Source organism: Stylophora pistillata, chromosome 7 (assembly GCF_964205215.1).
Source record: "Stylophora pistillata chromosome 7, jaStyPist1.2, whole genome shotgun sequence".
Classification (NCBI taxonomy): domain Eukaryota; kingdom Metazoa; phylum Cnidaria; class Anthozoa; order Scleractinia; family Pocilloporidae; genus Stylophora; species Stylophora pistillata.
This window is the reverse complement of record NC_142525.1, coordinates 25,395,429-25,411,079: the sequence shown is the minus strand read 5'-3', so window position 1 is coordinate 25,411,079 and position 15,651 is coordinate 25,395,429. Positions and strand designations below refer to the sequence as shown.

The window sequence follows — 15,651 nt, the reverse complement described above, 5'->3', positions numbered from 1 at the left end:
ATCTCAGATAAGTATAATGTTCAAAATGTGGCTTTCAAGGGTTAAATATTTGTGAAGAGTTGACCTTGTTGTAATGCATTAGATGAAGATTCTTGTCATGTACATGGAACTAAATTTACTTTTATGTACAGTCACTTTTTGAATTGAAACAGATGATAGCTGTTGCTTTTCTTATGTGAATCAGGTTGTCTTTCAAAAGTAGCCTTTGTTTTCATTAATTCCTCATGAAGGGAAAAGCGTTGTTGTGAGAACAAGGTCAAAACTAGGCTTACGTTCATCAAAAGCTAGTTTACGAAGCTCCATACACAGTCAACCTTAAAATAATACTGCAACTATTGGTTCAATTTATTATTTATTTCTTTGAACAGTGAACTATAGACTCTGGATGAATAATGCTTGTACATGTATGTAAGCTTGCTATTGTGTACTATTGTTTGTACCATTTTAGGGTTTAGTAAAATTATACATGTTTGGATTTTTATTCAAATGTATCTTTATTTATTTGTTTATTTCTTTGTTTTATCAGTTACTTTGAAGCTAATTCATCTGACTGAGCCTCCTCCATCAGTATTTCTTTATTTGAAATCATATCTTTGGAGACTGATGCATGGCTGGAAGGTTACTTCAAAGTGCATTCCGGAAGTAAATTGTCTGCCTTTCTGTTGACTGATTAATTTCCACTACTACTCCCCTGCTACTTATCAAAGAGGGCTAGTGATATGAATGGGACAGCAACAGTTTGCTTGGTGTGTGTGTGTGTGTGTGTGTGTGTGTGTGTGTGTGTGCGTGTGTGTGTGTGCGTGTGCGTGTGCATGTGTGTGGGGGCAATTCGAACATACTTTGAACAAAAGATAAATACCAAATTTTAGAAGGATTCTACTCTTCAAGCCCATGTTTGTTTTACATTTTCAGTGACTTGTTTACAAATTAAGTTTGGCAATATCAATGAAAATATAACACTTCTGTAGTTCTGGCTCCACGGGGCAGCGTTCGATCTTTATTTCAGCATCACAAAGTGTACGTGAGATAAGAGAAATTAAACGCGAGAAAACACTAACGCGATGACATGTCTTCCCATTGCTTCTGTACTGTTCGAGGACACCGCGGAAATACGTTTTGGTGACGTCACAGTGGTCAGTGGTCATCAACATTAGGCTGCCAAGGACACCGCGGAAATACGATTTTTAGGGCACGATACAGTATTTTACTGGTCAGCGGATACCTCAACAAAACCATGAAATGCCGAGAACTTTTACAATGTTTTTCGCCGTGAGTCAAATCGACAACGTAAAAAGTCAAAACTTAGAAAGAATACTGTAAACTTAGCTTTGAAACTCGGCTCACCTTTTGGATAGTTCTTAAGCTCAATTATATAATTTGCCAAAGCCGAACTGAAGTTTCACACGATATGAAATTGTTGTTTTTCGCTGGCGGCTCCGTGGCAACTAAGTTTTGTTTATAATAGAGCTTATGCACCAAGGCTAAAAATGAGACGATTTTTGAATGGTTGAAGCGGTGATCCGAGGACGCTGCACTATCAGGTTTGTAAAGCAGTGGCTTGAACCGTATAAATGGGCATGTCAACGGCATTTCGGTCAGATTCGCCGAAAAGAAGACAAAACATGCCCGTGTAGCACGGCCACCCTATCCCCACTAGTTACTGTATGTATCATAGTTGGCCAAAAAACCTACGACTGTAACATGCATAGGACTGAAGCCCCCAAAAGTACAAAGACTGGCTCAACTAGAGGAAGAATAAACCGAGGTATGCTTTAAGTACAAAATGTCCATTATAATGATAACAAAAAAGTTTTCACTTTCCATCTTAGTTTAATTTTTTTTCTGAGAAGCTGTAATTTTATTTCTGAGCAATAGTTTTACTTTCCCAACAAGTATTTCTCATTACAATTATGAATTATTTGTAGTATGTCTATTTTTTAAGCTGCTTTTCCCTCACTAATCATTTTATTTTATTTATTTTTGCTTTTTCTTTTCTTTCTTAACTAACTTAATGCCATCTGCAACATAAAATGTACTGAGCTAACAGAATACTTCTGCTTTATTTAACTCCCTGATTCACAAAGTAACATTACCATCTTGGTACTACTAGAAAACAAATTTTTAAGAAACAAAACTACGGTAAGGTACTGAATAATTATTATAATTTAATCGATGTGAATAAAGCACTGCATTGTCTTTTCTCATATTCCAACAGCCTTGAATAAATCAACTATCTTCTAAACTTGATTTCTTATATTCAGAAGCTGCATGCCTGAGTTATAAACAAAGAATTCTTGTTGGTTGTTTATGGAGGTGTAAAGAACATAATGATTATGATGATTAATCTTCCAAATTAGAAATGTCAGAGGGAAATTATCTGAAGTATTTTCTGAAGTCGAACAAATGAAGTTAAAAAATGTTCAGGAGAAAATTGATTAGATTAAGTCAGCTGTCAATTCCCAGTTAACAGTAAATCATGAGGAGTAACCAAAAGCTTGTAATTAGCCTTTTACTGCTGTACCCATCTAGTCAAATAAAAATCAGTGATGGGATATTCCCAAACATGAACAATGATAGCACCATGCAGATGTCCTTTTCCCAACTTATTACAGGGAAGGGGAGCACTGGTATGGCTACGCTAGTGGTAGTCAATAAGAAATTCTCAACAAGTTTCAGCAATATACATATATTTTGCCACCTTGAAAAAAAATGGTTACAAGTCAAATAGGAATGTTTCATAATGATGTTCTCAGTGTGGGGATATGATGTAATATTACTGATGGGGATCATAAATATATCTTATTAACCAAGTGGGAGGGTCATACTGGGAGAATATCGGCCCGAGGTCTTAACAGTACGGACCGGGCCGCGCTCAGTCCGTACAAAAAAGGCCGAGGGCGGATATTCTTCCAGTACGGTCCCAAGCAAGCTTCGTTAATAAGAGATTTATTATACGACTGAAGTTCAAAGGGACACAAGTGTGGTATCATTCGGGACCATTCAGGACAGTGCCCGGTCCAATACTGAGAGAATATTGACCGGCAATAGAGCATTTTCATTGGTTGATTTTAGTTATTGGCCCTCTCACTGCCCGAGTCGTGTAATAATTATCCTTACAGTGCTTCAGAGCATGTGATGTATATGATTCCTTAAGCACATGGAAACTATGTAAAGCTATGCAAAGCTAATCTAAAAAAAAATGAATTGAAGAAAAAAAGTGGTTGATTATTTGCATAAATTAATGCAGTGCACATGCAAGGTAGTGGAATATACTTCAGGTAAACATACATGTGCCTGTAAAAGTTTCAAATGACTGAGTTATAAAAATATAATAATAATAATCATAATAATCATAATAAAAAAGTGGGTTTCATTGAAAATGCATTCGTGTTAAACAAATACAGCTGTTTGGGAAATTAAAGTAGAGGTTGTAGTAACAAGTACAAGCAAACGTACGAAAGACAAGTAATGGAGATCTACAATCGATTAATATTAATAAAGACTTAATTCAAGATAAATTGTAAATGAACCAATCATGCTGGACGGTCTCAAATACAAACAAATCACAATTTCTTCGATTTCCACTCCCTTTGTAAACATCACCATTATATGAGCTTAAGTCAGGCGTTATTCTGTTCATGAGAGATAAGTTGTTGATAAAACTGCAAGTATATGAAATGAACAAATGTTTTCATATTTTAATTTGGATCTATCAACAAAGTTGAAATGGTAAATTGGCAACCGTAACGATTACAAAAGCTGACGTTTCGAGCGTTACGGACACTCGTTCTTAAAGGCACAGAAAATCAGAAAGGTGGAATGGCGAAAAATCACTCTAGAAAGGTAAATTCTCAACCAAGCGAATGATTTCCAAAAGGCAAAGGCACCGCACGTCGGCGCAAAGTGAGTGTGAATATTTTCACAACTCAATAATTACGTGTATCGCTTCATGCCAATAACACTTAAAAATCCAACCAGTCTTCAGACTCGCTGGAAAATTATCTTACAGAACTAATCTCTTGCTTTGTCTGGATAACTATGGATGTACCGCTGTTTGTTAAGACGTGGTTTTAGTATCATAACTCAGATCTCAAAGAGAAAGTGGAGATGGATAGGTCACATCCTAAGGAAACCGGCTAACAACATCACCCGGCAGGCACTACGTTGGAACCCTCAGGGCAAGAGAAAGAGGGGTCGTCCCAGGAACTCCTGGAGAAGAGGTGTAGAGTCCCAAATGAGAAACTGGGGCCACACTTGGGCCACTTTAGGAAGATTTGCCCAGGACAGAACCCGATGGAGGACGGAAGTGGTTAATGGCCTATGCTCCAACCGGAGCTAAGGGAATATATATTATGATTATTATTATTATATTTTTATAACTCAGTCATTTGAAACTTTTACAGGCACATGTATGTTTACCTGAAGTATATTCCACTACCTTGCATGTGCACTGCATTAATTTATGCAAATAATCAACCACTTTTTTTCTTCAATTCATTTTTTTTTAGATTAGCTTTGCATAGCTTTACATAGTTTCCATGTGCTTAAGGAATCATATACATCACATGCTCTGAAGCACTGTAAGGATAATTATTACACGGCTCAGGCAGTCAGAGGGCCAATAACTAAAATCAACCAATGAAAATGCTCTATTGCCGGTCAATATTCTCTCAGTATTGGACCGGGCACTGTCCTGAATGGTCCCGAATGATACCGCACCTGTGTCCCTTTGAACTTCAGTCGTATAATAAATCTCTTATTAACCAAGCTTGCTTGGGACCGTACTGGAAGAATATCCGCCCTCGGCCTTTTTTGTACGGACCGAGCGCGGCCCGGTCCGTACTGTTAAGACCTCGGGCCGATATTCTCCCAGTACGGCCCTCCCACTTGGTTAATAAGATATATTTATGATCCCCATCAGTAATATTACATCATATCCCCACACTGAGAACATCGTTATGAAACATTCCTATTTGACTTGTAACCATTTTTTTTCAAGGTGGCAAAATATATGTATATTGCTGAAACTTGTTGAGAATTTCTTATTGACTACCACTAGCGTAGCCATACCAGTGCTCCCCTTCCCTGTAATAAGTTGGGAAAAGGACATCTGCATGGTGCTATCATTGTTCATGTTTGGGAATATCCCATCACTGATTTTTATTTGACTAGATGGGTACAGCAGTAAAAGGCTAATTACAAGCTTTTGGTTACTCCTCGTGATTTACTGTTAACTGGGAATTGACAGCTGACTTAATCTAATCAATTTTCTCCTGAACATTTTTTAACTTCATTTGTTCGACTTCAGAAAATACTTCAGATAATTTCCCTCTGACATTTCTAATTTGGAAGATTAATCATCATAATCATTATGTTCTTTACACCTCCATAAACAACCAACAAGAATTCTTTGTTTATAACTCAGGCATGCAGCTTCTGAATATAAGAAATCAAGTTTAGAAGATAGTTGATTTATTCAAGGCTGTTGGAATATGAGAAAAGACAATGCAGTGCTTTATTCACATCGATTAAATTATAATAATTATTTTACCTTACCGTAGTTTTGTTTCTTAAAAATTTGTTTTCTAGTAGTACCAAGATGGTAATGTTACTTTGTGAATCAGGGAGTTAAATAAAGCAGAAGTATTCTGTTAGCTCAGTACATTTTATGTTGCAGATGGCATTAAGTTAGTTAAGAAAGAAAAGAAAAAGCAAAAATAAATAAAATAAAATGATTAGTGAGGGAAAAGCAGCTTAAAAAATAGACATACTACAAATAATTCATAATTGTAATGAGAAATACTTGTTGGGAAAGTAAAACTATTGCTCAGAAATAAAATTACAGCTTCTCAGAAAAAAAATTAAACTAAGATGGAAAGTGAAAACTTTTTTATTATCATTATAATGGACATTTTGTACTTAAAGCATACCTCGGTTTATTCTTCCTCTAGTTGAGCCAGTCTTTGTACTTTTGGGGGCTTCAGTCCTATGCATGTTACAGTCGTAGGTTTTTTGGCCAACTATGATACATACAGTAACTAGTGGGGATAGGGTGGCCGTGCTACACGGGCATGTTTTGTCTTCTTTTCGGCGAATCTGACCGAAATGCCGTTGACATGCCCATTTATGCGGTTCAAGCCACTGCTTTACAAACCTGATAGTGCAGCGTCCTCGGATCACCGCTTCAACCATTCAAAAATCGTCTCATTTTTAGCCCTGGTGCATAAGCTCTTTTATAAACAAAACTTAGTTGCCACGGAGCCGCCAGCGAAAAACAACAATTTCATATCGTGTGCAACTTCAGTTCGGCTTTGGCAAATTATATAATTGAGCTTAAGAACTATCCAAAAGGTGAGCCGAGTTTCAAAGCTAAGTTTACAGTATTCTTTCTAAGTTTTGACTTTTTACGATGTCGATTTGACTGACGGCGAAAAACATTGTAAAAGTTCTCGGCATTTCATGGTTTCGTTGAGGTATCCGCTGACCAGTAAAATACTGTATCGTGCCCTAAAAAACGTATTTCCGCGGTGTCCTGTTGGAGAGGCTTTCTGCAGGCTTAACAAATGTCTCCCGATGTTGTCTCGAGGAAACCAAAACAAGCTTCCAAGTCGGCGTTTGACTGCCTGTGTACACTACGAAATGGAGCTTTCTGAGACTTTTTCCCGCAAATTATACACCCATGCTTCGACCTTTTTACACTTTCTGTCACGTTTACGATAAAAATTAGTGCACACACTTGCAAAACGAAAAAAAATTTTGTTTGCACCGCCATTGCACACAACTTCGCGTCAGTTTTCGAAGAAAGGCGGGAATTTCGAGCGGGAGTTTGCGAGGGCGCGCATCAGCGGCTAAACTCATCGAAACTCAAATCATGTGCATGCACAGACAGAATGCCTCTCTGCTCTGGGGAGGGAGTTTGGAAAAGTCGACAGAGCAACAGTCGACAGTCATAGTGAGGCGCATCCTGACAGGGATGAAAAACGTCTGCGCGTGTGCCAGAGACCCGCGGTATGAAACGCGGGCTCAGACGCGCACTCATTTAAATTCAATAAATTTTGCGGGAAATGGACAGCCATCGCAAAAGTTTAAAAAATAAGGAAGCCGTGAAAAAGATAAAGTTTTAATTCTCATTTTTGAAAAGAAGAAAAGAATTTTAAAAAATTGAGGGGGAGTACAAATTGTAAAAAAATTGTTCTCGCGCCGAAAAACGGTCTTTTATGCAAAGTTCCAATACGGTTGCGAACTGGCTCAATTTGAGGCAACGTTTGCAGTGTCGTGTTGGCTTTTTTTTATCACTTTTTCGGCCGTTCATGCAAAATGTTGGTTCGTTGGTAAAACAAGGAAGAGTAAAGAAGCTTTTTACGGCACTTCTAAGCCCCTGCCACTTAATTTTGCAAGAGCTGAGAAGACTAGAATGGCTATCCATTTCTTGATATTATAGAAAGGTAGCAAATTCTCCTCAGTTATTTTTAAGACCATGAGTATTGGTCTGGCTGGGGCTCGAACCCTCGACCTCCCACACAACACAATCCGGCAATCTAACCACAAAGGTAGCTGGATAAAATCTATTGCACTTTTTTGAAAAAAGTTTTTCTTTCTTAAAAAAGAAAACAAAAAAACAGTCAATATCTAACCACATCAACATGGCAATGTCACTTTCTGGTTCTTTCTGAGCACCATTTTACAGTCAACAGTTACTGGCAGAACAGGAAGCAACTCATGTAAACTTATTGCCCTTTTGTTTAGCAAATTGTTTTATTCATCCAATGTGGATATTTCTGTAATAAGCAATGCACTGAGTCACTGACCCAATAGAGGTTGTTTCTTTGATTCTTTGGAATACATAGTCCAAAATACCAAGCTGTTTAGTGGAAAACCTATGACGCCACAATTAAACATGGCGCCCGTCTTTCAATCTCTTAGTTTTGTTTAGACCCAAATTTTGGTCGTCATGACAGCGTGACGTCACACTTTAGAACTTTGTTAAATACTTCGCATGCCTTACAGTGTTTTTGAGAAAAAGATTTCGGGTCTCACAGACCGGCTCGAACTGAAACGAACCGCACGTTTTTTTTAACTTTAGTCACTAACCACTTCTGTTACTCGAATAAGAAACGACTTCCTCATTAAAAACTACAAAACCAAAGGTTATGCGAGTGTGCCTATTTTTCTTATCATTAAATTAATTCGGATTGTATAGAGCTTTTACATCTTTTAAAAATTCTGCGAACAAGTCCTTGTCTTTGTTCACATGGCGCCAAATAAACTCGGCAAGATAGGAACAGTATTTGTCCTTGCGAGTGTCGAATACAGGCAAATTCACTTTCATATGTCGCCAGTGACCCTCCATTTTGTTAGTATTATGCCCGTCTTTATTTGCGAACTCCTTCGAATGGTTCACGGTTTGATGCGAATATCCATGTTTATTTAAGTTCTGGTAAGACTTCCAGCAGTCTGACACAATTAACGTTCCGTGTTCGATCCAGTCTTTTATGATAGGCAAAAGTAATGCCTCGCTCCTATCTTCCACTGCTACCGAAAAACATCTCCTTGAATCTTCCTCTATACCACCAAATACCCATTGTCCTTCAACTCTGTGCCCACGATGGTATTTACGCTTTCCCATCTTACTTTCATCAATTTGAACCACTTTGCCTTCACCACCAATCTTTTCACTTTTTCTCTCTATTGTAACTTCACATGTTTCTCTGCAAAACATATCCCAGTCAACAGCAGCGTTGGGATTAATGTGAAGCTATTTCTTTATTTGCTCTTGCTTCAGTCCCACCGACCACCAGTAGGTGAACTTAATAGTCTCTTCCAGGGTGAGATTACTCTGTTCGAACCAACTTCCTTTCCAGAGGCTTACTGTACTTTTATGGCGCTTGTTATTTGCTCGCTTTCTGCACTCCCACTTGTAACCGTCTGATCGGTCCGTACATTCTACCAAGTCCATGCTTTCATTACAAACTGGGCATTGGCGTTTGGAGGCAATCATTCCTTCATTCATTAACCATCCGATTAGAGTTCTCTATTGCAGAGAACTCTGTCTTTCAGCTCATCATACGTCCGTCCAGACCTGTTTTTCGCTGATAGCTTCCCGTTTCGCTTGTATACTGAGTACCAACGTCTTTCGTTTTTCCACTAGAACGAACCTGCACACTGATACTTCGATATACTTTTCCACTCCTTCCACACCGCAACATTTCTCTTCACTCTACGTTAATTTCTCTCCGAAATTAATTGAAAATAACATTACTTTAAAAAACCTTCCATTCATCAAATTTTGGCCATTGTTCCATTCGCGCGACATTCTCACATTTTCATTGGTTAATTCTTAATGAACTATAATCAGTTCAAAGAAGCTACTTCAATCACTCAAGCAAAACGAAATGACTTACATATTTCTTTTAGTTTTCCTCGAAAAAACGCACACGGCATCTATGTAAAGCAGAATTTCTTTATTTTTTTCTATTTCACTTTTAAATTTTAGATCATGTTTACATAGATTAAAGTAGATTGTAATTTGTAATAATAGATTGTAATAATATTATTATTTTATCTGATAGATTTACCGTGTCTAAATAAAAAATAAAGTTCAAAAGTTCAAAAAAAGTTCCTAATTTTCTTTCTTAGTCTCGGAGCATTCCTCTTTTTCATCTCAGCGCCTTTCTCTCTATTTCCATTCCCGCGAAATTCTCACTTTTCTCATTGTTTAATTCGTAATGAACTATCATCAGTTGAAAGAAGTTACTCCAATCACTCATGCAAAACGAAATGCCTTACATATTTCTTTTGTTTTCCTCCTAATTTTCTTTCTTAATTTTGGCACGTTCAGCCCTTTTTAATCTCCGCGCTGTGCTCTCTATTTCCATTCCCGCGACATTCTCACATTTTTCATTGTTTAATTCTTTCGCGTCAAAATGAAAATACATGGGCCTCATTTCATCGTAGAGTTTCAGGCATCGCTTTCAATTATGAGGAGCTGTTTTCCGACGCTGTGTTCAAGTTCTTGGAAGCCAAAGCAAAATCCATAGGTAGCTCCATTGGTTATCTGCTTCCATCACTCATGACGGCAACTTCATTTCTGTTAGCTAACAGTGACGCGCACTTCCTTATGGGACACATTTACAGCCCCTAAACATTTACACCATGTCTGTCGGCCACCCGGGAACTGGAAAATTGCCAGCGATAGAAACTGTGCTCGCTGCGCTGCGTGACATTGGCACAATCACAAAACAGACCCTTGTCAGCGCAACAACATCATCAGGACTGGTAAAAACCATTTCCAAGCAAGGAAAAGCCTTCGTCGCGTCGCCAGAGTTGTTTGGCATCCTGAACAAGTTACTTAAAAACGATGAAGATAATGCGACCGGTGACGTTCAGCTTTTATGTAAACTGTGGAGTGGAGAATCCGCCTCTTACCACTTCGCCACAGAAGCAACTCGAGAGACTGAATCAAATACGGCCTTCTCCCTTCTTGGATCAACCCAGATTCAAAACGCAGCTCTGCTGATTTTTAGAATGGACAAAGGTCATGGCCTTTTGGATCGCTTCCTCATTTCTGTTCCTAACGCACGAAAACCCACTCCGGAACAAGAAGAAGAAGCCACAGAATACCTCGAACGCCTCCAACTCAAACAATTTCAGCCAGTCTTTGCATCCTTGCACGCCGCGCACAAAGATATCACCAGATCGTACAGACTGAATGCCGCTGCTGCCGAATTGCATAAGCACCTCAAGACTGATCACGTCAACGCTGTCAACGCCGCCATTGAGAAAGGAGAAGTGCCTCCAAAGTCTAAAGGCACCGACCTTGTAACAAGAGTGGCTGTGACATTCAATGCCATAGATTATTTCATCGATTCATTGTTGAATGAGGAACCAGCGAAGAATCCTCCCGAGCACATAACGGAAGCATGCTATAAGAAGGCTGTGCAGTATGTGGAATACCTGCATGCACAGAAGGAGATGGTCGCTAACTTCATAAAGTAAGATGATAATTGTAGAGACCTCGAAGGAGAAACCGCGTACTCAACCAACAAAGCTTGACATAACAGCAGCTATTCTCCGCTTCCCAGGGCGACTCGTCACCTACCAAGCTTTCAAAAAATTTGCCTCGAGATGTCTTAGATCGGTTCAAATACAAGAATACCACCAGTGTACCCAACAGCTGCAACACTATGGCTGGGTTGTAGAATTAAGAACCCCTCGCTGTGCAGAAAAGGTGCATGTCTTCATAAAGAAAAAAGCAGAAGAAATCACCAACTGGCCAGCCGATGCACAATGCTCGCAAGAACATTACAACGGAAGAATTTCGGAACCATTGAATCCTCTTATTACAGAAAACATAAAGACAGCGCTAATAAATGCAGGTCACATTACAGACGCGGAACTTGTCTGAACGTTATGGATCATTACTCGTATACCAATGTAAGAACGAGAACTTTAGTTATTAAGAAATACATTTTAACGAGACAATGTTTGTTCATTTCTTGAATTAATTATATTTATAACTCTAGTATTCCACTTTTTAATTACTGGTTTAGTTCTAAATAAATGTTATACCGTTAGACCTAAACCTTCCTCGTTCATATTAATGCTAATACCATCCGGCGAGCCTCTGATCCACCCTCTTATATATTTACAATGTTCTTAAGGCACTCAAACCACTGCCGAGCCGACGAGCAACGAAGCCACTCTCTTATATACTTATCACGTTCTTACTGCTCAAAAACCACTGTCGAGCCGGCGAGCCGCAGAGCCACTGTCTTATATATTTACCATGTACTAAGGCACTGAAACTACTGCCGAGCCGGCGAGCCACCGAGCAACTCTCTTATATGTTTATGACGTTCTTACTGCACTAGAACGACTGCCGAGCCGGCGAGCCACCGAGCCACTCTCTTATATATTTACCATGTACTTAAGGCACTAAAACCACTGCCGAGCCGGCGAGCCACCGAGCAACTCTCTTATATATTTATAACGTTCTTACTGCACTAAAACGACTGCCGAGGCGGCGAGCCACTGAGCCACTCTCTTATATATTTACCATGCACCTAACGCACTAAAACCACTGCCGAGCCGGCGAGCCACCGAGCAACTCTCTTATATATTTATGACGTTCTTACTGCATTAGAACGACTGCCGAGCCACTGAGCCACCGAGCCACCGAGCCACCGAGCCACCGAGCCACCGAGCCACCGAGCCACCGAGCCACCGAGCCACCGAGCCACCGAGCCACCGAGCCACCGAGCCACCGAGCCACCGAGCCACCGAGCCACCGAGCCACCGAGCCACCGAGCCACCGAGCCACCGAGCCACCGAGCCACCGAGCCACCGAGCCACCGAGCCACCGAGCCACCGAGCCACCGAGCCACCGAGCCACCGAGCCACTCTCTCATATACTTATTACGTTCTTACGGCACTACTCTCTCATATACTTATTACGTTCTTACGGCACTAAAACCACTGTCGAGCCGGTGAGCCACCGAGCCACTCTCTTATATATTTACCATGTACTTAAGGTACTTAAGGCACTAAAACCACTGCCGAGCCGGCGAGCCACCGAGCAACTCTCTTGTATATTTGACGTTCTTTACTGCACTAGAACGACTGCCGAGCCGGCGCGCCACCGAGCCACTCTCTTATATATTTACCGCGTTCTTACTGAACTAAAACCACTGCCGAGCCGGCGAGCCTCCGAGAGACTCTCTTATATACTTATCACGTTCTTACGGCACTAAAACCACTGCCGAGCCTGCGAGCCACCGAGCCACTCTCTTATATATTTACCACGTCCTTACGGCACTAAAACCACTTCCAAGCCGGCGAACCACCGAGCAACTCTTTTATATATTTATCACGTTCTTACTGCACTAGAACGACTGCTGCGCCGAGCCACAGAGCCACTCTCTTATATACTTATCACGTTCTTACGGCAGTAAAACCACTGCCGAGCCGGCGAGCCGGCGAGCCACCGAGCAACTCTCTTGTATATTTGACGTTCTTTACTGCACTAGAACGACTGCCGAGCCGGCGAGCCACCGAGCCACTCTCTTATATATTTACCACGTTCTTACTGAACTAAAACCACTGCCGAGCCGGCGAGCCTCCGAGCAACTCTCTTATATACTTATCACGTTCTTACGGCACTAAAACCACTGCCGAGCCTGCGAGCCACCGAGCCACTCTCTTATATATTTACCACGTTCTTAAGGCACTAAAACCACTTCCAAACCGGCGAACCACCGAGCAACTCTTTTATATATTTATCACGTTCTTACTGCACTAGAACGACTGGTGAGCCGGCGAACCACTGAGCCTCTCTCTTATACACTCATCACGTTCTTACGGCAGTAAAACCACTGCCGAGCCGGCGAGCCACCTAGCAACTCTCTTATATATTTATCACGTTCTTACGGCACTAAAACCACTGCCGAGCCGGCGAGCCACCGAGCAACTCTCTTATATATTTATCACCTTCTTACGGCACTAAAACCACTGCCGAGCCGGCGAGCCACCTAGCCACTCTCTTATCTATTTACCACGTTCTTAAGGCACTAAAACGACTGCTTAGCCGGCGAGCCACTTGAGAGAGACAGGCCTTCAAAAGTGACCCTGTATTCTGTAGTTGCAGAATACAAGTGGCCCTGTGTTCTGTAGTTGCTCCGTAAAATTATTTCACAGTTTCTTCAAACTTTCATTATAGACCAAATGAAAAACAAAATTATTCTTCAGAATCAACTACAGGTAAGAGGTTGGATGCATTTCAGAAGGCGTTGTACAGACATGAAGCTTCCAACCCTGACTGCTGCTCTAGTTGGCTGGCAACTTACCAGAGAAAAAGGAACTATGGAAGTTTGGAAAATGCAAACAGAATGAATTCATATCCATCTTATACTTGATGATGTTGTGCCTCTCATTTTTTGTCAATAAAATATCTTTAGAAGTGGTGACCTCAAATCATTTGAAAAAATTATCGCACAAATAGTCATCATTTTCATGTGCTGGAAAAGGAAACATTATGACAAGTCTACCTTGTCCTTTTTGAGTGACTTTGCTTACCAATGTAGACATCTTCCAGAATACAGATGCTGAGAATATGCATCATAACATAAATCTAAAAACAAAAACAAAGTCAGTGAAGCTTGGGTAAAAATCGAGCGCATTTTCATAATAGCCGCACCCAAAAACTTAAAGTTTGCTTTATAAAGTGTGAAAATGCAGTTACAAATTCAGTTATGATTAACTATTCGTGATAAGAGAATGAAAAATACGCATGTGAAATGTTATATGTATTTAACAGCACGGTAAACAATTAGATCCATTTCATCATTGATTTCACGGTTTATACCAAGTCCGTATGCCTGCACGTGCCTGGAAATACACTTTGACATTCACTGAGTTTTTATTGTTTCCACTGCACTCACAGACGTGCCCTTTGGAATTTAAAAAAGAACAACTTTCCATTGTTCCGACCAGGATATTTTCCTTCGCACAACAATATGCAAATTTCCCTTACAGGGTTTTTGATCGACGACACAAATTTACTTCAGGTCACCCCTCCCCCCACCGAAAAAAAAAAACAGCAACAAACCAATAAACACCAACAACAAACATATAAATAAATAAATAAATAAATAAACAAACAGGAAGAATGCCAAAATTTGGGCAGGCATTAGGTACTGAATGTGAAAATTTATCGGCCTGAAGAAGACTTATTTATTTCTGGAGGAGATGTGGGTCAAAAATTACAACTTTGTAACTTCGAATTATGTGCACGCTAATGCCCCAGATCGGCGACGTATCTTATATCCAGGCCATCTTTAATATCCAATAAGCAATGAAGAAAAAAAACTAAACAAATAAACCCAGGAACATGGACGTCATATCAACCTCCTTCCCAGGGTCTTTTCCCTCAGTTGGGCCCCAACTGAAAGAAAAGGCCCTGGGAACGAGGTTGGCGGCTTATGTGGACAAATATGACGTTGAGTAAAACGACCAATGAAGCGCTTTTCGTTTGTCCTCTTTATTCACCACTGTAAAACAGTCATAAAAGCGGATGAAAAGTCGTCCTTTTATCCCTCTATCAATGATGTATTGTACCAAAAATATCTAAAGAGACAATGCCATCGTGACAATGTGGCTTTGTCTGAAGCTACAAAAACAAACAAACAAAAACAGACCTCAACCTCAAAACACCAAAAATCTGGAGACTGATGTAAAAATATCTGGAGATTTGTCGACCGGCAGACAAAACCAAGTAAACACAGGTTCTTAAAGTAAGAGAAAGTGTTTTTTTCCTGCTAATAATTTACTTAAAACGTGTGTGGACCTTAACAACACAGAAATAAACTTTAAATACTCATGAGGTTCATCAATTGCCGCCATTTTGAAAATGTGTCGTGTCAAAAGGCGAGAGACTGGTTATGGTGACCTGATTTCGAACAGGTGTTCTATATTTGGTCATGGACGACTCACGGTGTTTCCAGCGAACAGACGGATGAAGAACGTAACAGCTTGGTTTGTTACGGATTTGCACAGAATTGGCACAAAAAACTTACCGCCATGCCAGCAAGCCATAAATGAAATTATACAAAAAATTTATCCTTTCAGCTTACGCCCCTATTTATCGTGAGATTTGTC

General features: G+C 40.1%; 1 pseudogene; it reads right to left on the bottom strand.

Annotated features, from left to right (window-relative positions):
- Nucleotides 1-8,182: 8,182 nt before the first annotated feature.
- On the bottom strand, nt 8,183-8,971 carry LOC148727241 (uncharacterized; annotated as a pseudogene).
- Nucleotides 8,972-15,651: the final 6,680 nt, after the last annotated feature.